The sequence below is a fragment of the Mustela putorius genome, unplaced genomic scaffold (genome assembly GCF_011764305.1).
Source record: "Mustela putorius furo isolate JIRA1106 unplaced genomic scaffold, ASM1176430v1.1 tig00537350_pilon_pilon_pilon, whole genome shotgun sequence".
Lineage (NCBI taxonomy): Eukaryota > Metazoa > Chordata > Mammalia > Carnivora > Mustelidae > Mustela > Mustela putorius.
Window position 1 is genome coordinate 18,079,964 of NW_025422471.1, and position 24,727 is coordinate 18,104,690.

Sequence of the window (24,727 nt, forward strand, 5' to 3'; positions counted from 1 at the left end):
ATCATGGGTTTTATCATTTTATACTCCTAACAGTAACATGTGAGGATTGTTTTGCCATATCCTTGTCAACAATTGGTACTTTCAATCTTTAGTTGAGATATCCAGGTGAGTTTGAATTGGAATATCATTATAGACTTAATTGGTATTTCCTAATAGCTAATGACCTTGAGCATCTTTTCAAGTACTCATGGCCTATTGTAGATCTACTTTTGTTAAGTGTCAAAGCGTTCGTTATTTTTTAGTTGTATTGTTTTCTTATAGAGTGTATTTGAAAGATTTCTCAGATGTATGTATTGGGAATATTTGCTCCCAGTGTGCTCTCATTTTTTCACACTGTCTTTTGAAGACCAGATGTTTTTAAATTTGAAGGATAATTTATTATTTTTAAGATTTTGGTTCTTTATCTTACCCTAAAGTTATGAGTGTTTTCTTATGTTTTATTATAATTTTAGTCTTTATGATTAAGTCTGTGATCATTGTCAAATCAATATTTTTGATGGGAGGAGGTAGGAATAAAGAATTACGTTTTTTCCCATATGTATATGCGATTAGGTCAGCACCATTTGATGAAAAGATTTTCATTTTCCCATGGAACGGTAATGTAATTGGCAACTTTGTCAATTAACGTGTATATGTGGGCCTTTTCCTAAATTCACTGTTCTGTTCATTTATAATTTGTTGACTCTTCTACCTCTTTATTTCCTGTTGACTTTTTAACTGTAACTTTTTTATTTGAGTGGCTGCTCTGTGAATTACAGTATGCATCTTTAACTTACTACAGTCTGCTTAGAGTTAGTATCATGGCACTTAATACTTTACTCTGCACCCTCCAGAGGTGTAAGAATCTTGCAACACACATGCTTTCATATATAATCCTCTGACTTTGGGGCTACTGGTCTCCTATGTTTTGCTCCTACATGTATGATAAACCCAACAATACTTATTTTAAATAGTATTTTGTCTTTTAAGAAAGGAAGAAAAAAAAAGTTAGTCTTTTATATTTACATGTTTTGCATTTCTCATACTCTTTATTTCATGTTAAGATCTGTTTTTATTTGGTACCCTTTTCAGTTAACAACCTTCTTTTAGTATTTCTTGTGGTGAGTTCTGCTGGCAATATATTCATTCTTCTAAACTTTTGATTATATGAAAATGTCATCCACTCTCATTTTTGAAAGATATTTATGCTGACTACAGAATTCTAAATTGACATTTTTATTTTCATATAGGTCATTATTTTCTGACCTATAGTGACCTACTGAGAAAACCATCCTTATATACAACATACAGTAATAAGGAAGAAATTAATGTTTTCTAACTGCTCCAGGATTTTCTTTGTCTGTGCCATTCCTCATTTCCAGTGTAATGCCCAGGTGTAGTTCTCTTTGTATTTATTCCACTTTGGTATGACTGGAATTCTGAGATTCATAGTTTGATGTTTTCACAAATATGAGTTGATTACCTTTATTATTTTCAGTTATTTTCTGCACATCTTCACTTTCCTCTGTTACTCCAGTTGCATGTGTGTTAGACTTATGGAGGTTTTCCCATAGTCTTTATTTTATTATTTTTTTAAGATTTTATTTATTTATTTGACAGACAGAAATCACAAGTAGGTAGAGAGGCAGGCAGAGAGAGAGGAGGAAGCCGACTCCTTGCGGAGCAGAGAGCCTGATGCGGGGCTCGATCCCAGGACCCTGGGATCATGACCTGAGCCGAAGGCAGAGGCTTTAACCCGCTGAGCCACCCAGGCACCCCTCCCATAGTCTTTAAAACTTGATCATTTTTCATTCCAGTTTGTTTTGTCTCTCATTCAAATTGGACTTCTGAGAACATGTTTTCAGTTTATAGACTGCTTTTCTATTCTCTCCCATCTGTTATTAGTCCAATACAGTGACTTTTTTTTTTTTTTCACTTTAGGTATTTTACTTTTTAATTTGGAATTGCTTTTTTTTTTTTAAAGTCTCCATTTCTCTGTTGAGAATTCCTATCTGCTCATTCCTAAATACTGTATCTTCCTTTAGGCCAATGAATACATTAATCAAATTCTTCTGTTTCCAGTGAGGTTTGGAAGTCTCTTCCTACTGATTAGACTTTTCTTTTCTTTATGGAATATATTTCTTCTTTTCATGTCTTATACACTGCTTTTTGTTGGTGTTAAAGGTGTCCTCTTTTAAAGAGGTTTAAATATTTTTCTGGAAATTTTTACCTCAGTAGAGCAATAAATATGCATTTATCACTTCGCTGAAGACTACCTTTGTTCTAGTCACTGACTGACTATAAACTTTACAAAGCTTTGTCTTAGAGTAGCACTTACCCTGGGGCATAGTCACCATTTCTGTGCTGTGGACTTTTTGGTGCCTTATTCAAATGACAGAATATTAACAAGGTTTCTCTAGTTTGGTTGGAAGAGAACTAAGAAGTTTCCCAGCACTTTGTAACCTCTAGTATTTCTATTTCATTCTTCATCTTGAAGCAGTTGCTTTTTACTTGGGCTCAAAGAGTCATCCTGAGCACATGTAAACCAGTGCTCAATCAGGAATCTAAGGGAAATCACCTATACAAATTCCTGGGCTTTCCTGCTTGTCCCCCTTCTCTGCCATACTCTGCCCACAAGTTCTAACTGCTTTGACAGCCCCAAACCTTAGTCCCTCCCTCTAGAGCTCAGCAAGATTTTTCTTCAGTTCTGTCTCCCTGTGCCACAGTCAGGAAGCTATCACCAGATAGAAATCTAGAATGAACATAGAGATCATCTCATGTGTTTCCCTTCACCCAGCAATTTTAGCTCTGTACTCCTTATCCAGTGCCTAGAAATGGTTACCTAATATATTTCATCCAGTTTTATAGTTGTGGTAGAAGGGCAAAGCCCCTTCTAATTATTTTATCATAATGAGAATTGGAAATCTCTCCATGAAGAAATGTACAAATACTAATTTTTCCTTCTAAGTTTCCTTCTAAGACTAGGAATAGTATTTGGCAGGACTGTGCAAAGTGTAAAGTGGTACTATAAATTATACTTAGATGATACATTGAATATTTAATAAGAGAATAAATGAATGACTTGAGATTAATATGTAGGTTGAGCACCTAGATGGCTCAGTTGGTTAAGCATCTGCCTTCGGCTCAGATCATGATCTCGGGGTCCTTAAATAGAGTCCCACATCAGACTCCCTACTCAGTGGGGAGCCTGCTTCTCCCTCTTCCTCTCCCTCTGCCCATCCACAACCCCTACTCACATGTGTACTCTCTCTCTCAAAGAAATAAATAAAATCTTTTTTAAAGAAGATTAATATATAGGCTATTTTCTTTCTGTTCTACTCTGACTAATTTCTGATCTTTGCTCTGTTCCATGATATTTATCACATCTTAAGCTAATGAAAAGTAGCTGTCATTACCATTGACCATTAAATTGTCTTGTTTCAAACTTTCCTTCACTGGAAAGCATACAAGTTAATTTTTAAAGATATTCTCTGCTTCTGGTGTGTAAAGAAAAATATTTTGTGCTGATGGGTAGTTTCTAAAACTTTTTGTTTTAAATAACCAAGGATTTGCCCCATATATTCTTTTTCTTTTTCCAATAGTACTATTTACGTTTATTCTCTTAAAGTTGTAGCCTTATATGAAAATTTCATGTTACAAAGCTGAGATTCACTTTGAGAACTATATTGATAAAATACCATTTACATATTCATAGTGTTTCTAGAAAGTAGATTTTCTATTTTCTATATTCTGTTCAAATGTACCATATAAAACTAAGTTCGATTTATGCATCCTATATTTGAAAATATAACCACATGGAGTACCTAGGCTCTCAAAAGTATTCATCTTGCTGCCTTTTTAGAAAGCAGCTGTACTATAAATGATATATATCAAGATTTTACAGGTATTGTCCCTACTTGTTTGTGATTTCCTTTCTAAAAATTTTCCATCAGTCCCATTTGTTTCATTTCTTAAAAGAGGTTTATTGTTGCAGCCTACAATCTAATGTGAAATTGCAAAATTCTGGCTCACTGCCCCTCAGAATAAATCACCACATTGTATCTTTTATTCAGGACACAACATGGCATCTGTACTGTTAAGGTCTATGGTTTTCCACAAACCAAATAAACGGAATAAGTCCCAGGATTCTTTAAAAACTTATATCAAATCTGTCAATATTTCACAGAAAATTCCTAGGCGTTATTTAATTTAAGGACATCTCTTGAAAAAAATATAAGAGAGAGACCCAAATTGAAGCTGAAACTTTAACTCTTTGGGGCAATTCAGTAGGAGAGCCATTTTATATTAAAGTGGTTACATTAGAAATAGCACTAAGCCTTAACTCTGAAACTTGTTTTTACAAGTCAAACTACATTTTTTTTTTTTTCAGAGTTCTTTGGTATTTGCAGGCCTTTTCTTTAAAAAAAAAAAAAAATTCAGTGGGGCTTTCAAATAAATGATTGGCTGTGTTATCTCTGTCAAAAGGAGAAAAAGGCTTTCTTCCTTAAAAGTTTCTCTCTTTTTTTTTTTTTTTTAAAGATTTATTTATTTATTTATTTGACAGAGAGAAATCACAAGTAGGCAGAGAGGCAGGCAGAGAGAGAGAGAGGAGGAAGCAGGCTCCCTGCTGAGCAGAGAGCCCGATGCGGGACTCGATCCCAGGACCCTGAGATCATGACCTGAGCCGAAGGCAGCGGCTTAACCACTGAGCCACCCAGGCGCCCAAAAAGTTTCTCTCTTGAAATCCATAAAGGATCCTGAAATGCCAACATTTGAGATGAATACCTTTGGGTCTTAAAAGAGTCAATCAATCTTTGTCTTTATATATTTTAGAATTTTTTAAATTATTAACCAAATGTTTATTAAGCATCAGCCTTGTACCAGAGCATACTAAGTGATATGCCAAAAAGTAAGGCAGGGCTGTGGGAGAGAGGCATAGAGGTGCTATTTTATGTGAAGTGGTGACAGAGGTCTCTATTGAAGTGATCTATAACCACAGGCCTGAATGATATTGTGGAATAAGCCACGTGAATAACTCAGGAAAGTGAATTCCAAGCCACAGAAAATACAGAGACCTTGAGGTGGACGTGTGTTTGAGAAATGACTAGCTACCATAGGCCAGAATAGATTGAGTAAGGAGATTAAAAAAATGAGACCAGAGAGCCTGCCAGAAGGACGCAAGGACTTAACACGTTTTGGAAGAATTCCCAACTCCTATCCCCATTTTCCTCATTACTTAAATCTAATCAATTCCATCAAATCAGATGTCAGTTCTGAGATTGCATCTCAGAACCAGCATTTGATAGCAGTCCCCTTTTGCATATCCACTTGCACTGTTTTAATTTGCTTACTCTCTCACCTAGCTATTAAAAATACCTCCTAACTCCATGTTTCTCAAAAGTGCATGCCCATAAGAAGAACTTAAACTCTAAATCTTGTGGCTTCACTGAGTCATACATTTAAAGGTAGGGCCCTGAGCAGCTGTTTCTTAAACACTTGACTTAGCTGAATCTTATGATCAGAGGTGTTTGGAAATTATTCTTAAAATGTTCTACCTGCTTCTTGTTTTCTAGAACTCATCTATTTTCTACATTCCTGTCAGACTTACCATAACCTCCCCCAAAAATAAATAAACAACAAACAAAAAAGCAAACAAACAAGCAAAAAAAAAAAAAAAAAAAAAAAAAAAAAAAAACCTCTCAGATCTTACAAATCTTACAAGATCTTACAAATGTCTGGTATTGAAAGACCCTCGATCCGCACCCAAGAAGCAGACACCAAGCCTCCACTGGATGCAAGTTGCAAGAGGTTTATTGGTTACACAGGCACCTGCGGACGCATCGGCCTTTGTGGGCTGAGCGCGCTGGACTAAGTTGGGGAGCAGATTATATAGGGCAAGGTTGGGGTGGCGGGAAGCGAGCTTACAGAAGCAGATGCTTGGTTACAGGGATCTGATTGGTTAACTTAAATCAAGCATTGTCAGGCGCTAGGTTTAAGGCAAGGACACAACGGTTTGTTCTGCTGGGCCTTGGCTCAGCACTCTGGAAAGTCCCAGGTACACTCTATTCCTCATTTGTCTTTTCTCTTGACAGACTGGGTGATCACAGACAATAGACATCCTGGTATGTGTTGCCATCCGGCTATGGGAACAATCAAGCCTTCAGCAAGGGGATAGGGGGTGCTTTGGGGACATCAGGTTACTTAAACAAGCCTTTAGCAAGGGGAGAGGGGTCTTTCAGTATTAACTTCTCAAAAGCAAGAATGTATTTCCTTAATCTTTGATTTGCAATTATAGCAAAATTCGTGAACCAGCTATGCGCTCATGAAATGTTTGCTAAATGAGTAAATGAGTTCAATAGGTTAAATAAGCAAAAATGGGGGATGCCAAAATTCATACACAATTTTCAAAAGTTCATAAGCATTTTAAATTAATAATGATTTGGACTTTTATATTTTAATTTTTAAAATTTAACATTTTAAGAAAAATATATTGAATCTTTGTACTAGTTATATCCTGAATCAGTTTATTATACTGTTTTGAACTCTGTTATTCACTGACTTAAAAGAAAAAAAAAAAAGACATTTGTTCTATGTTGATTGGTTGCCCGTACTATTTTGAATCCAAGCATAGTTTTACAAATCTTCACCATCTGTTTGGGAATAATTTTATATATTTGATTTATTTGGTTTAATGACAGATTGAGTAATGGAGGAGGGGAAGCTGAGGAGAAATGGAAGGAGATGCAAGGAAGCCTAGAAGAAAGGGGAGTCTTCTACCCAGAGGAGAAGAAACAATCTAGAAGAGCATGGTCTGGTGTTTGAAAACATGATGAGGGCAGGGGATTATGTAGACCATATGAATGAGTATGCGTCGATACTACTAGAAACATTATTGTGGAGAGGGAAGAGCTAATCATCAAATTAAGGACATATTTATTAATGTTGAGAGAGGTTAGTGTTTTGTTTTACTTTTGTTTTCTTTCTTTGCATGCCTGATCTAAACTGTTTCATACAAAAACCAAGAAAGAGATTTTGATGTGGGAGGCTAAAGATGAACTTGTGAGAAGGGAAACATAAACTTACCTAAACCTAAACAAATTCAGGCTTTAGAAGTATGAGCGTGTGTGTGTGTATGTGTGTGTGTGTGTGTTAATAGAGGCTAAGGAGGTGGGTCTCCATGGCTCAGTCAGTTGAACACCTGGCTCTTAATTTTGGCTGAGATCATGATCTCAGGATGGTGGGTTTGAGCCCTCTGTGGGTCTCCACACTCAGTAGGGAGCCTGCTTGAGATTCTCTCCCTCTCCTGTTTTCCCTCCCCCTGCTTACTTGGGCTGTCTCTCTCTCTCTCTACCTCTCTCTCCCAGATAAATAAATAAATCTTAAAAAAAGAAAAAAAAAAGTAGGGTCCAGGGAAGAGAACCATTTTAGAACACAGAAGAGATTTGAGAAACAAGACTAAGAAACCTTTGTATTCATTTTACAATTAATTTTGCTATGGCTGACTGATGAAACAGAATCTTTGTGGTTCTATTCCATTTCAATTACTCAAATATTTGCCTATAAATAACCATACATGAACCTAATCAGTGTGTTTACCTATGGACCAGTCCATATCTTTTATTGGAACTATTTTATTTTCCTTAAATTTTAAAATCCTTTTATTGAATCAGGATTTCAGGAATAACTACCACAAATGATCATCTGAAAGACACTGAGGTCTACGATATAGTAACAATGGATCTGGAATCAATAAACTTTGGGAATGTACATTTATTAGTAGCAAAATACAGTATCTAATTTTAAGACCTATTATAAAGCTACAAAACTAAAGAGAGTGTGAAATTGCTTTAAGAAGAGACATTAAGGGGCAACTGGTTGGCTCAGTGGATTAAGCCTCTGCCTTCCGCTCAGGTCATGATCTCAGGGTCTGGGATCAAGCTCTGCATCAGGCTCTCTGCTCAGCAGGAAGCGTGCTTCCCCCTTTCTCTCTGCCTGCTTCTCAGCTTACTTGTGATCTCTTTCTGTCAAAAAAATAAATAAAATTAAAAAAAAAAAAAAAGAGAGACAATAAGACCAAGGTAACAATAGAGTGCAGAAATAGACTGACACATAATCAGTACATTGATTTTCAACAATGGTGTCAACATAAATTAAAGATCAAGGAAAATTATTTTTCATTTCCTAAAGAACCAAATGAACCTTAACCCCTGCCTCATACCATATACTTTGATTTGAAATGAATCATAGATAGAAATGTGAAGAATACAACTGTAAAGTTTCTAAAAGAGACAAAAAGCATATCTTTACAACTTCAAGTTAGGAGAGATTTCTTAGAAACAGCATAAAAGGAAAAGTGATTACTTTTTAAAATTTCTGTTCATAAAAAAACATCATTGACGAAAATGCAAATGCAAACTACAAATGGAAGAAAATAACCATTGTGCATGTATCTGACATTGTAAGAGTTTATTAGCATATATAAGGATGTCTTACAAATCCTTAATAAAAAGCTCAATGATTTCCCAGAAGGGCCAATAGATAAAAAAAAGACACTCCAAAAAAGATACACAAATGATCAATAAGCATATAAAAACTTTTCAGCACTATTAGTCATCAAGAAAATGAAAGTTAAAACCACAAGGTATAAATTTGTAAAATGATTATGTGATTTTTTTTGATAAATGTAAATATTCCTATGACTCAGAAGTTATACTCTTATTATTTATCTGAGAAATGGGGAAAAATTCACACCAGAAAGTTCATAGCAGCTTTATTAGTAAAGTCCAAGTACAGGAAACAACCCAAATGTCTAGTAATAGGAGAATGATCAACTGATTTGTAGTTTTGTTATATAATTTAATACTTTTTAGCAATAAAAAGGTATAAACTGATACAACAACATGGAAGGATATAAAAGCATTGTGTTGACAAAAGCTAGGAACAAAAAGTATATAATGTATGGTTTTATATTTATGAAGCTCTAGAAGAAACAGAGCTAATTGTATGCTGTAAGAAAAGAAAAACAGTGATGATTTAGGGAGTAGAGGTTGGTTGTGGGTTGTGGGGATTGACTGAAAAAGAGCAGGAAAGCACTTTCTAGGGTTATGGAAATAGGCTATACCTTAAGTAGCAAATTGAGGCATAAACCTTTGAATTCCACATGGGTTTGCTGGAATGAAAATTAAGGGAAATTTGATCTTTTTTCTGTTAGTATGATGCATTACTAAATGCTTTGAGATTAAAGCCATATCTAATCTTGCTGTGAAAACTGTATCACTTCATAAGGGTTTGTAATAGAATATTACAGATGAAAACAGTTATTTTTTTAAATGTGGGTACTTTTTGAATAAAAATAGGCATTTGAGAAAAATTATAATTATATATGAACATCTACATAGTTCATATATGGAGCTCTTCATATGCATTTATATATACATATAGATATTTTCATATATATGTATATATATATATAGAGAGAGAGAGAGATACACATGAAACTGTTGAATCAAGGAACCTTTTCAAGTCTGAGGTGTGATAATAACATGGAGTTACAACCAAAAATGCATCAGGGATGTCAATTAATACAGTGAGCTAAGACAAATGACACTGAATTGAAAATATACATATAATTTACTCACTGATGAAAACATGTGCAAACATACACTGAAGAGCTATAGAGAGAGGGCAACTATTGATCTGAATAATTAAAGATTCTGAGATGTGTTGGGAAGTGGGCTACTCCTTTTATCTCAATGGAAGTCTTCCTTGCTTTTCTATTTACCATATTGCTTCTTAAAATGAATTTTTTCATATGTATAATCTCTATTAAGCCCATTCTTCAGGCCTTTTTTTTCCCCCAAATCAAGAAATTTATTGTCTGTCATTCAAACCCACATCTATCTGCTTTAAATAATCATTTAAAGTATTATCTATTTGAGGTATTTTGCAGTAATGAACTATTGTGAAAGGATAGTTTAAAAACCAACCTCTCTTTAAGGTCATCCATTGAGGTTGATTTTCACACTCACCAAATTAAACCACTTCCTCCCAGCTTCCAATTAACAAGCAATATATAATGCTTTGTAGCAATTACCTTTTCACATGAAAGAAAAAATATCCCTTTAGTGAAGAAAGTAAATATAATAGTAGTTAATCTTGTGGATTAATTTTTGTCTTCATCTTAAATGGTTTCTTCACAGCAGTTCAAGGTTTATCAACTAAAGGAATAAAGTTTTGTTCCCAATCTGCAGCAAATCCTAAATCACAAGAGGTAATAGCATTAAAGGTGTAAAACTCCATATAAAGAAAGATGGAGTAGAATCTTTCCTAATGCTTTACACCCAAAATTAAGCATGGTCAATCCACTAGAAAAGTCTCCTTTCTAAATTAAAATTGGAACCAAATCCAAAATTTGGCATGCCAATTGAGGTTTATCAACAAAATGTATACAAGCAATATTTAGATGGTTTAAGTTATTTTAATTCCCTAGGTATAAATAATCTCACCTTCTTATAAAATTTCATACTACTATTTTTGGATGGTTCTCTACATTTTTTTAGGTTCTGCATTGCCTTTTTGCTGTTATGTTTCTGATTTCAGACCTCCTTGTTTACAGCTCATTAATGTGAGGGCCCATTTCTGTTTGAGTTGTCTTTGTTCTTCAGTCCCCTCACATAGCAATCACTTAATAAATGTTTAATAAACCTTGAAAACAAGATAGGCAACAAAAGTCTAACATATTACATTCCCAGATGCATGTACTATTAGGAGTTAATAGGAATGGCTGCCTGAAAATGGTGAACAAAACTTAGAATTGAGAGAGGAATTGCCTAATGGCTTATGTTTTGTGGAGATTAGCTAGTTTTAGTTTTATGAAGATTAGCTAGTGGACTTCTGGCATTTGATAGATATGCAGGCACATGAACATACGTAGTACTTGGTGGAGTCTGTGTAAATGAATATTTATAAGGAAGGCCTTGAAGATTTATTCTACTTCTTCATAGATCTGACTGGATTTCACTACTTTATGCATTGGTTGGGATTGTCTGAATATTACTCAATTACTCAGATGTTTTGTTTTTATCTGTCTTGGGTCCTCCAAACCTTAACTTAGATTAAAACCATAAAAAAGTCTATTTTTAAAGCTGTGCAAAGAAAACACTACATCAAAACTGTTAGTATGTACCTCAAACAGAAAACGTGCATATCTTCATTTGTCTTTCACCTCATTTATGTCAGCCTATATCTTACCAGCAAAAATTGCTTTCCATCTCTAGACAATCTAATTTGACTGTGATGCTGTCTGACACTTGAGTATTACAGTGTTGCTTTGGTTAAAGTAAAAGATTTGCAAAACCAGTCCAAAAACTTTATTATCAGGGCAGAGCATCAATGAATTTCTTGAACATTCATCACAAACAGAATGTGTGAGAGCAGGAGGAGAATGAATCATCCTAGATTACCTATCTAGTACTTGAGAGGCCTACCACAAAACAGCAACAGCAGAGATTAACTTGCTGGAGTTCCCAGGAAATTTACAGGGGCTGTTCTGTGAAGAAATAGAAACCCCATTTGCAAGATCCTTACCTGTGAAAGGTATCTTAAATCACAGGAAGCCCAGACATAAAAATTCTGTGAGGGTGCCCCATAGGTCAAGGCAATCTTGATAATCTTTCCAACCATCTCCCTTTTCATTGGATGTTTTTAATCTTGGAAAATGTATGTGCATTCAAATGCAGAATAGTTTGATGTAGGAAAGAAATTTAAAACTGATGTTACCCATGAGAGTTTTTCATTGTCCTGGAAGGGTACCCAGATAGGGGTCCTAAATCGCATGTTTTTGCCTAGAGAAGTGAGCCATGATCAGAGATAAATGTGTATCCTCTTTCCAGTCACCAATTTTCTGTAGTCACTACTACCAAATTGGTCTTTCTAGACATTTTAATCTATCAGTTGTGGCCTATAGGTTTATACAGTAGAAATCTCAACGGGCTATAATATTAGCCTTTGTCTTTGCTTAGTGACTTCCCTTGTGACCATACTGCATTGACCATGGAAGAACCCAAAACAGCTAGTTACCCATCAGAAGAAGATTTTGGAATTTCTGTCTCCATATAAGCAGAATAGCCACCAAAAATATAACCTTTCTCCTCTAACCATTCCCAAAGATAGGGCTTTGCATCTAACGTCCTCATTTGAGAGTTTCAATTCTACTGAGGTACTTGGACCCTGACAAATACTGGATCTAATCTTAAAATCCACGTTTATTAAAATTAAAAAGCCATTCCCCCCATCAAAGTGGTACATTTGTTACAATTGATGAACCTGCAACGACACATCATAATCACCCAAAGTCTGAAGTTGGTCTTAGGGTTCACTCTCGGTTGTATTTATTCTGAGTTCAGACAAATATATAAAGACATGTATCGACCTTCCATAAAAATGTTCTATACTCCTCAGTTTATTTCTCTCTCCAAAATCTACCCAAGACTGATCTTTTTATTGTTATCAGAATTTTGCCTTTTGCAGGATGTTATATAGTTGGAATCATATACTATGGAGACTTTTCAGATTGGCTTCTTTCATTTAATATGAATTTAATGTTTCTACATGTTTTTTCATGGCTGGGTACCTCATTCCTTTTTAGCACTGTATCACGTTCCATTCTTTGCTGTAACATAGTCTATTTACTACCTACAAAGGCCATCTTTGTTACTTTCAATCTTTGGCAAGTATGAATAAAGCTGTTATAAATGTCCACATGCAAATTTTTGTGTGCCTATAACTTAACTCCTTTGGGTGACTAGGAAAGAACACAATTACTGACCAGTTGTCTTATAAGAACATGTTTAGTTTTGTGAAAAATTGCCAAACTGTCTTCCAAAGTGGAAATATCATGTTTCATTCCCACCACCAGTGAGTGAAGGTTACTCTTGCTTTGTATCCTCACTAGTGTTTGGTGGTGTCAGTGTTCCAGACTATGGTCATTCTCCTAGGTTTGTAGCAGTATCTTGCTTTAATTTTCATTTCCCTAATGACATATGATTTGGAACATCTTTTCATATGCTTATTATATATTTGTATGTCTTCTTTGGTGTCATTTAAAGTATATAAAGTCTTTGGCCTATTATTTAATCAGGTTGTTTCTTGAGGTTTAAGTTCTTTGTACATTTTGTATAATAATTCTTTATCATACATGACTGTTCCAAATACTTTTTCCCAATTGGTAGCTTGTCTATTCTATTCTATTCTATTCTATTCTATTCTATTCTATTCTATATTTATCTATTTATTTATTTGACAGTGTCTCTTATAGAGTGGAAAATTTTAATTATAATGAAGTTCAGCATATCAGTTCTTTCTTTCATGGATTATGTCTTTGCTGTCATAGCTAAAATGTCATTACCAAACCCATGGTCAACTAGGCTCCCCCTATGTTATTTTCTAGAAGTTTTATAGATTTACATTTTATATCTTGAGTTAATTTTTGTTTTGGATATTGTCTGTGTCTAGATGCATTTTTTTCCTTGTGGATAATCAGTTATTTCAGCACCATTTGTTGAAATGATTATTCCATTGTGTTGTCTTTTCTTAGACATAGTCAACTATTACTTGACTATTACTGGGTTCTCTGTTCTATTTTATTGATCTGTTTGTCTATTCTTTAACCAGTTCAACAATCCCAGATTACTATAGCATTATAGTAAGTCTTGAAGTCAGGTATGTTCGCTCCTACTACATTGTTCCTTTTCTTCAATATTGTGGTGGCTATTCTTGTTTTTTGCCTCTCCATATAAACTTTAGAATCACTTTGTTGATACCAAATAAATTTCTGGAATTTTGATTGGGATTGGATTGAATCTGTAGATAGTGTTAGGAAGAACTGATATATTGACAATATTGTGTCTTCCTAATTCTGAATATGAAGGATCTCTACATTTCTTTAGTTCTTCATTAATTTCTTTTATCAGAGACTTATAGCTTTTCTTTTGTAGAACCTCTGTGTATTTGCTATTTTAGGAGGTGCTAATGTAAGTTGTTATCTAAAATTTTAAATCCCACTTGTTCATTGCTGGTTTATAGGGGGGAAATTGCCTTTTGCATTCTGATATGTATCTCAAAACCAGGCTACAATTGCTTATTATAGGAGGTTTTTGTTTTGTTTTGTTTTGTCAATTATTTTAGGCATACCCTGAATAGAGTGAATAGTGTCATCTGTGAACAAAGAGTTTTGTTTATCTCCCCTGACCACAAACTTTTCTTGTCTTGTTGTATTAACTAGCATTTCCAGTGCTATGTTGAATTATAAGACAGGATGTCCTTACCTTGTTGCTGACCTTAGCAGGAAAGCTTCTATCTTCATAAAGTAGGACATCAGCTGTAGGTTTTTGTAGATAGTCTTCATCAAATTGAAAAGTTCCCTCTTAATAATTTACAGAGAGTGTTTGTCATGAATGGATATTGAATTATGTCAAATGATTTTTATGGTACTAGTGATATGATCATGTGATTTCTTCTTTAGCCTGTTGATATGATAACGTTTAATGATTTTATTTTGTGGTATAATTAACATATAGTGTTAATATTAGTTTCAGGTATACAATATAGTGATTTAGAAGTTATATATGTTACTCAGTGCTTATCATGAAAAGTGTACTCTGAATCCCCTTCACATATTTCACCCATCCCCCCACTCACTTCCCCTCTGGTAACTATAAGATTGTTCTTTATAGTTAAGAGCCTGTTTCTTGGTTTGTCTTTTTTTTTCTTTTTTCACTTGTTTTGTTTCTTAAATTCCACATATGAGTAGAATCATATGATATTTTTCTTTCTCTGCCTGACTTATTTCACTTCTCATTAGCTCCATCCATGTTGTTGAAAATTGCAAGATTTCGTGCTTTATGGCTGAATATCACTCTGTTGTATATATGTATCTGTGTATACACCACCCCCCACCTTTTCCTTATCCGTTCATCAATTGATGGACACATGGGCTACTTCCATATCTTGGCTATTGTAAATAATGCTGCTTTAAACATTGGTGCATGTATCCCTTTGAATTAGTGCTTTTACATGTTTTAGGGAAACACCCAGTAGTGTGATTGCTGGATCGTAGAGTAGTTCTGTCTTTAACTTTGAGGAAACTTTGTTTTCCTGAGGGGCTATACCAGTCTGCATTCCTCCCAACAGTGCGTGAGGGTTCCTTTTTCTCTGTATCCTCATCAAAACTTGTTGTTTGTTGTCTTTTTAATTCTGACAGGTGTGAGGTGACATCTCATTGTGGTTTTGATGTGCAATTCTCTGATGATTACAATATTGAGACTCCTTTCATCTGTCTGTATGTCGTCTTTGTATAAATGTCTGCTCATGTCTTCTATCCACTTTTAAATTAGGTTATTTGTTTTTGGGGTGTTGAGTTATATAAATTCTTGGTATGTTTTGAATGCTGACTTCTTATCAGATATGTCATTTGCAAATATCTTACCTGGTTCACTGTTGCCTGTTCATTTTGTGGTTGGTTTCCTTTGCTTTGCAAAAGCTTTTTTTTTTTTTTCTATATAGCCCCAGTAGTTCTTTTTTGCATTTTTTTCCCCTTACCTCTGGAGATACGTTCATAAATGTGTTGCTAAGGATGATGTCCAAGAGATCACTGCATGTGTTTTCTTTTAGGAGTTTTATTGTTTCAGGTATCATCACATTTAGGTCCTTAATCCAGTATAAAAAGGTGGTCCAGTTTCATGAAGCCTTTGCATGTACCTATTTAGTTTCCCCAATATCCTCAGTTGAAAAATACTGTTATTTTCCTTGTTGTGTATTCCTTCTTGCATATTCTTGCTTTCTTTGTCACAGATTAATTGACCAAATAAGCGTGGGTTTATTTCTGTATTCTCTATCCTGTTCCATGGATCTGTGTGTCTAGTTTTGTGCCATACTGTTTGGATACTATCCCTTTACTTTTAATTAATATGTGCCTTTATATTTATTTTTATTTATTTATTTTTTTAAAAGATTTTATTTATTTATTTGACATAGATAGATCACAAGTAGGCAGAGAGGCAGGCAGAGAGAGAGAGAGGAGGAAGCAGGCTCCCTGCTGAGCAGAGAGCCCGATGCGGGACTCGATCCCAGGACCCTGAGATCATGACCCAAGCCGAAGGCAGCGGCTGAATCCACTGAGCCACCCAGGCGCCCCTGTGCCTTTATATTTAAAGTGAATTTCTTACAGACAACATATAGTAGGGTCGTTTTTGATCCATTCTGACAATTTGACTTTTAATTTGTGCATGTAGATCATTACTCTACAGTAGTTATAGATATAGTTGTATTACTGTCTGCCATATTTGTCACTGTTTTCTATTTGTTGCCCATGTTCTTTGTACCTGATTTTCTATTCCATTTTTTTTTTTTGGTCTTTTTTGGATTTAAGGGAGCATTTTTCAATTCCATTTTCTCTTTCTTGCTGTATAAATTATAGTTTGTTGTTGTCATTGTCACTGCTGTTCCTCTGGAATTTGCTATTCATTTACAACTAATTCAAGTATGCTTTCAAATAACACTGTACTACTTCATGGGTAGTGTAGGTATCTTATAAAAACAGAACAATCCTAATTACTTTTCCTGTCCTTTGTATCATGGCTGCAATTCATTTAACTTATAATCAGAATGCAAGAACATAAAGACACGCATAGTCATATAATATTGATTACATCATTATTATTTTGAAACTTTATTGGATCACGTAAAAATAAGAAAGTAGGTTTTTATTTTACTTTCATTTATTCATTCTTCAGTTCTTTCTTTATACACTTTTAAGTTTTTAACTTATATTATTTTTGTATCTCTATAGAACTTCTTTCAACATTTCTTGCAAGGCAGGCCTATTGGTAACAAATCCCTTCAATATTTATGTGTCTGAGAAAGTCTTCATTCTTCATTTCTGAAGAATAATTTCACAAGGTATAGAAATTTTAGGGGCACCTGGGTGGCTCAGTGGGTTAAAGCCTCTGCCTTCGGCTCAGGTCATGATCTCAGGGTCCTGGGATCGAGCCCCACATCGGGCTCTCTGCTCAGCCGGGAGCCTGCTTCCCTCTCTCTCTCTGCCTGCTTCTCTGTCTGCTTGTAATCTCTGCCTGTCAAATAAAAAAATAAAGAAAAAAAAAAAAGAAATTTAGGTTGGTGTTTTTTTCTCTCAATGTTAAATATTTCACTCCACTTGCTTTTTGCTTGCATATTTTCTTGGATGCAGTTGTAATTATCTTTGTTCCTCTGTAGGAAGGAATTTTTATCTTTGATTTTATGTAGTTTTAAAATAATGTGCATAAGTGTATTTTGGAGGGCACTTACTTTTAATGTTTTCTGAGCTTCCTGGGTCTGTGGTTTTGTATCTGACATTAATTTGGAAAATTCTCAGTCAGTATTATTTCAAATATTTATTTTTCTTCTCCTTCTGGTATTCCTGTTACGTCTGTGTTATGTTTTACAGTTGTCTCACAATTTGTAGATACTCTGTTTTTTCCTTTCCTTTTCAGTTTTCAAGGATTCTATTGATAAATCCTCCCAGGTTCTTTCCTCTGTTCTGTCCAGTGTACTAATTAGCCCTTCAAAGGAATTCATTTCTATTGTAGTGTTTTTGATCTTTGGAATTTCTTTTTGATTTTCTTAGGATTTCCAGCTCTCCATTTACATTGCCAATCTGTTCTTGCATGATGTCAGCTTTATCCTTTAGAGCCCTTAGCATATTAGTCATAGTCATTTCAGATTTCCAGTTTGATAAATCAATATCCCTGCCATATCTGGTTCAAATTCTTGCTCTTTTTTCTTTTCTTTTTCTTCTATTTTGGTATGCCTTGTGATTTTTTCTTGTTAGCTAGACAGGGTGTACTGGGTAAAAGGAACTACTATAAACCAGGCTTTGGTGTGAGGTGTGGGGCAAAGGCAGAAGCATTCTATGGTCCTGGGGTTAGGTTTCAGTTTTTTAGTGAGCCTCTGCCTCTAGACTGTGAACTTCACAAATGTTTCTCAGTCATCACTTAAATAGGGTAGGATGTATAGAGTGGGCTTCAGTTGGCCATTTCCCTTCTCCTGTTTAGGCTCTGGTAAAACTCGAGTAGTTTAGGTCAGGGTAGTAGTTTAGGTAAGAGTAATAGTTTAGTTTATTAAGAAGAACAGTATGCTTTAGTATTTTTCAAAATGGTTGCTTTTCTTCTTTACTGCTGGAAGCGTAAGTAAATTTCTTTAATTCACTGTGAGAAATAGGTCATGTTCCTACACAAAAGTGAGGATGTCTCCCTATGACTAAATACCCCTGGGGTTTTTACTCTTAGAGTTGGCTACACTACTACCAGTCTCCAGGGACTGGTCAGTTACAGTTTAGATTTTCTTACCCTGACTGGTTTCCAGGGAGGCTTCTGCTCATGTATTTCTGTTCTGGTAATTTATGATTACCTGTATTTGTTTGTCTTGTGTCTCCAATTTTGGGGATAGTAATGTTCTCTGTGACCTCACTTTTCTTAAAGCTCTAAGAAGAGTTGTTGATTTTTTTTTTCAGTTTAATTTTTTACTTGTTGTTAGAAAGGAATAGCAACTTTGAAGCTTCTTACATGCCAGAGGGGAAACCAGAAGTCTTGCTGATAATCTTTTTCAATATGAAGACAATTGCAGTGATAAACTTGCTTTAAAAGGAATTACTTGAAATTCGTTTATGTGTCTGTACTTAGAGTAGAAGAAAGCCTAAGAAATCTGATGATGAATTTGATTTTTAAAAGGTTATTTCTCTGAATTTGAATACTGGGTTTTAAAAGATAATGAATTTGTAGGTACATGAGAATATTTTAATAAGTTAGAAAACACCACTGATAATATGCTTTACTCACAATCCAAAAATTAATATATAAAATCTTGATTGAAATATTTTGCTTACTACTAATTGCCTTTCAAACAGTACATAATAATTTTGATTCAAAGTTAGTTTAATACCAACAAACAGCCAAATACTATAATTTGGGTCAGGTAATTTTAATTTTAAGAAGTCTGGTCTAATAAGACTTTTTTTTTTAAAGATTTTATTTATTTATTTGAGAGACAGATCACAAGTAGGCAGAGAGGCAGGCAGAGAGAGAGGAGGAAGCAGGATCCCTGCAGAGCATAGAGCCCGATGTGGGCCTCGATTTCAGGACCCCGGGATCATGACCTCAGCCAAAGGCAGAGGCTTTAACACACTGAGCCACCCAGGTGCTCTAGGACTTTTGATAGTAACAAAAGAAATCTATAAATTGATACCAACTTCTTTTAGTTTTTCTGTGTGTCCTTCAAAAAGGAAAAATGTTCTACATAGTACCTGTACTATCCTTTTTCTGTTAAACTAAATTACATATTTATTTTATATAGTTCTTTCTGATGTGTTTATACTGTATTTCTTCCTTTCTCATTTATTTTTCTGAGTGGCTTTAGGTTTTACCTAGCTTTTAATAACACTAGGATTTGGAATAAAGTTCTCTAATCAGTATTTCCTAAAAGGATTATTGGTGTATTCCCAGACTTTTTAATCCTTACATTTTTTTAAAGTTATCTCTATTTTAATCTTTTGCTATTTTTAGCTCTTCAGTGCATAAAAGCATTCTTGTTCCTTCTATCATGCTAATGTAACCAGTAGCATGCACAGGAAAAAAAATCAGCCTTGTTACAGCCTTCTATTCAGGTACTGTGAACTAAAATAGCCAGGTAGAAGCCACCCAATTCATATGTTTATGGATAACCATATCTAGAGAGTTCTTTTTGCATTTGTAGCTTTATTAAACATGCTCCCTAATTAACATCAAATGACTAAAAGCACACAGTAAAATAGTTTCCTAAACCTTTGGCACCATAATACACCATGATTTGCAGTATTAGTAGGTGTTAGGTCCCCTAGTAATGGGTCCGTGATTAAAGGAGCGAGACTGATACAAAAGGAAGGTCAAGCAAAGCTTTATTTCGCGCCAAGCATCGAGAATCAAACCAACCGTCAAACCGACCCATCAAGGCCGGCCCCTTACAGAGACGGCGACCTCTCTCTGCCTTACAGACTAGCTTTTAAGGGCAGAGGCCATGTGGTTGTGCCTGGCCATGCACAGGTGGCCAATTGAGATTGTAACACACAGAGAAAGCTGCACAGTCATGCTAGGTCACACATAAGTGACCAGTTGAATCAATTGAATTACAATTTACCCTATAGTAGATATTTGAACTAGCCTATCACCTTGGTCAGAATTGGCAACCAAAAGGTGCCCAAAGGGCAGGGCCCATACTCCTTGGTAGCTAGGGAGACAGTATGTGCCCCCACTGATTGGATACCTCCACCTGGCCTGACCCACCCTTGTATTTGGGCTTTGTTACCTGGGACTGGTTTCTGGGACATGTTTTTAAGTAAGTTCTGGGGGTGGGGGACAGGGTCAGTTTAAGTATTACTGCATAAACAACAAAATCACTGTTTAACCAGATGGAGCTGCTGTGGCTAAATAGGCCCTTACAGTAGGTAGTTTCTTTTTCCATTGAATTCATGATTAATGTAAATGAGATGAAGCAGGGATAGGTAGATTATTTTTCCAGGGACTGGGGATCAGTAAGCCTGTCCTCCTTAGAACCCACATATTCTGGATATGTGCTTCTTTGCTTTAAACATTTATCACTTAGCTTTTAGGCTTAATGCAGTTTCTCAAAGTTTTGTTTTTGAAAATGGAATCCTTAATTACACTGGGAATGTTGCTTTCTTGCAAAAAAAAAAAAAAATTGTTGCAAATGCTGGATACTTTCTTCATCAGTTATTCCTAGAATGGTTGAGGAGTGCTAGTCCTTTTTGTAGACTTAAAACTAAGCTCTCTGGGTCTCTTGGCCTCTTTCCCTAAAGCATTCTTTTGGACACATTTTGGGTTTTGGTGCCAAGTGGGAGTATATAAACCCCTTTTGACTTACTTACAGGACTAGCTATTGTAGTTAATAGAAAGGCACTTAGTACCTCAAATGAATAACCATTTTCTCAAAAGAAATAGGTGATAAGCATTAATGTTTAATTGCCCCTTTCCCATAGTGTAAAGGGTGGATTTAAACAGTTTTATTTAAATAAACTCACAGCTACTATCTTTTAATATCTGCCAAATGCTCCTCTCATTAGTTCACTTCAAATTTTGTCACTTGCTCTGTAAATCTTTTTAAATCTGAATGTATCTAGAGCAGTGGTATTTTAGTCATTCTGGATCAGTGGTTCTCAAACTTGAGAATTAATTTTCTATCAAACTCTCCGATAATGTAAATGATGCTCTATTTGTGGGCTCATTTACAAAACTACACCTTGAAAAAGAGGCAAGGGATTTCTCTTTTTTGTAGAGAAATGTCTCCACCAACATGTAATTAATGGTCCTGCCTTTTATTTACTTGTTAAACTTATTATTCACAACCTACAAATGTTCATAGGCTCATACACTGAAAAATCTTAGGCAAAACAAATAAGAAAATACGTAAATAAGAAAACATGAAATATAAGAGAGGCTAGAACATTTAAGTAGCCAGTTACAAAGCTGAGAGTAAAATTCAGGTTTCTAAACTCTCAGTTCATTGGCTTTATCTCCCATAAAGTTTTCTTCACTTTATGTAGTTAAAGTATATAATACCAGTAATATATGAAATGCCAATTTTAAATTGATAACTTGGTTTTCTAGAGTCACAGAATGCAGTTTAATATTGGATGTTTTAGTCTATGAGGTTTATCATAACTCTTAGGCTTTCTTTGAATGATAAAATTAGGGAGATTTACAAAAATATCTTTATATAGGTTTACATTGAAAATGGCATGGTTAAAAACAAAAAGCCATTGCACAGGGAGTCAGGAAACTGTTGCCAATTGGTTGTAATTCTTGAACAATTAAATCCCTTATCCCAGGCAGTTTTGCTTTTAGACCCTGCCCCGAGCCACTAGTATCAGAGAGTATTAAATGCTTCTGAGAAGACCAGAAAACGCTTCGGATCTCTTACCCTGTGTCTTAATCAAGGCAATAATACTCAAATGAGATGAAGACATGCAAGTGGTACCATAGCCACCGTGGGAGATAGACAGAAGCTGCTTCAAAGTGGGGGAGAATTGCAGTGGGAGAGGAGTACAGAGAAAAGACAAATTAACTTGTCAAGTTCCTCCTTTCAGAGACTATGAATGCAATAGCCTTTTCCATAAAGAAGTGTCATTTTCTGTCACCACAAAGTGTCCATTTTTCTTGCTTCTTTTATGGTTCTATCCAGAGATAACACAAATTAATACATATTCCCAATGGTAGCAATGATAGCTAAGGAATGTTTGGTATTATTAAATAATTTATGTGCTTTGTACATATTTGGGCCTAGATGCACATGTATAAAGAAACTTTAAAAACTCAGTACTTAAAAGAAGCTAAAATATTAAACACAAGCTTATGACAATGGAATTGACTTTGGCCCCAAATCTTGAAGTGTATTTTGTGTGTGGGTATGCTGTTTACAGCATGTAGTTTACATTTGCCTGTAGGGGTCATGGCCTCAATGTACTTACATTGATGACATTTCTTGTAACAAATCATATTGTCAATGTAGTATCATATATCTACCCCAAAATAAAATAAAATATCTTGGTGAATGAAACATAGGTCAAACATGACCTTACAGGCACTCTTAGACTCAAATTATGAGTGTCAGCTAAATGTGTTTAAGCAATTTGATTAAGTTTATCAAGATGCATAAGAAAAGCTACAGAAATGACAATTTTTAAGAGTAAATTGTGTTGTTGTTGTTGTTATTGTTTTTTTTTAAACTAAATTCGGCTCATTTTATTCCATACATAGTTTTGTCAATAGCAAGTTCTGTTCCCTGGCCTCTGTTCTTGAGGGTGGACTAAAAGGAATTCAGCCACACTCTTAAGCTAGCAACGGTTTGATAGTAGTTTAAGTGAAAGGATGCTCTGGAGATGGGAGAGTGGGTAGGCCTGGAGGTGGCTCCTGCAGCAGGGAGTCAGGGTTGTCTTTCCATGTTTCAGCAGGTTATGGGCCATAGCAGGGGAGATTCTCCAGTAGGGTTGCAGCCTGTCTAACGGACTCCTCCTACCAGATGGAAGGGGGAATTTGGGGTGCTATATGGTCCTTGTGGAAACTGTCATGGCAGTCTTCCTCTGCCAAGGCTGTTAAAAGCACACTGAGAATGTATTTTAATGAAACTATAGTTTAACGTAGGGCAGAGGTCAGAGGGGAGAACGCATGCGTATACCCTGGAATCTGTCCCTGCTGTTTTAATGTGGTTTCCACCTTTTTATCAGTCAGAAAACACTTGTTCCCTGCTCCTATCTAACTGCTTGCTCCATCATTCACGTATAAACTTCTACTTGATTCTATTTTTTTTTTAAAGATTTATTTATTTATTAGAGAGAGAGAGATCATAAGTAGGCAGAGAGGCAGACAGAGAGGGGGGTGGGGAAGCAGGCTCCCTGCTGAGCAGAGAGCCCGATGCGGGGCTCAATCCCAGGATCCTGAGATCATGATCTGAGCTGAAGGCAGAGGCTTAATCCACTGAGCCACCCAGGCGCTCCCTACTGGATTCTAATATTAGTGAAAACTTAGGGGCGCCTGGGTGGCTCAGTGTTAAGCCTCTGCCTTCCTTCAGCCCAGGTCATGACTTCAGGGTCCTGGGCTCGAGCCCTGCATTGGGCTCTGCCCTGCATCGGGCTCTCTACTTAGCAGGGAGCCTGCTTCCCCCCTCTCTCTGCCTGCTGCTCTGCCTACTTGTGGTCTCTCTTCCTCTATCAAATAAATAAATAAAGTCTTTAAAAAAATTAAAAATGGTTTGACAATTGTACTTAAAATAATTGTTTAAATAATTATAACATGTTTACAGAAAATTGAGATTTTCTAGATGAATACATGACTAAGTTGATCTTCTAATATAACAAAAATAGAGCTTCTAATATAATGAAAATAGAGCAAGGAAACAAACATTTTTGTGGCTATGGAAGCGTATACAAGGAATGCTGAAATTAATTGCAGCATACACCATTATTTTTGCCATTATGTTATAAAGAAAAAAAAACAACAATCTGTTGTTCCTTTCTCCCAGACATGTGCTGTAATCATTAAATTCAACTGTTCAGAATATTTTACCAAGGTTAAGCATATTAAAAACATTTTTTAATATTGTTTTGATACTTATAGATTGTCAAGGAAGGAGGAAATAATTAATAACTCTTACATACACTGGCCACTACTTACATTCTTGCCCTACAGATGCTGAAGATAAACCTGACCTTACAGCTCAACTTCTTCAATAAGAGTTGTGAGTTAGATCTCTAACTGTTGATTTGTTTTGTTTTTTATGTAATCTCTACACCCAATGTGGGGCTTGAACTCACAAACCCAAGACCAGGAGTCACTTGCTCCACTGAGCCAGCCAAGCACCCTCATATATAAGTTTTTGTTTTTACAAAGAGAAGAGAGTTACCACTGGCCTTTCCTGGAGAGGCCAACTGAGTAACTGGCCTTCAAGCCTCCCATGGGCTTAGCAGAGTTTTGATTAGCTCAACTGCATAGTAATGTAACGATGATTAAGCCTCTTAGTCTTGCATGTCTCTGGTTCCCAAAACAAGCTTCTGGCACAACTGTCACCTTCACAGACAACCATAGAATTAATCAAAACAATGTGATTGCAGGTCACACTTTTTCTTCCGAGAAAGAGCATGGTACATACCCTGATTTTCTGTCTTGGT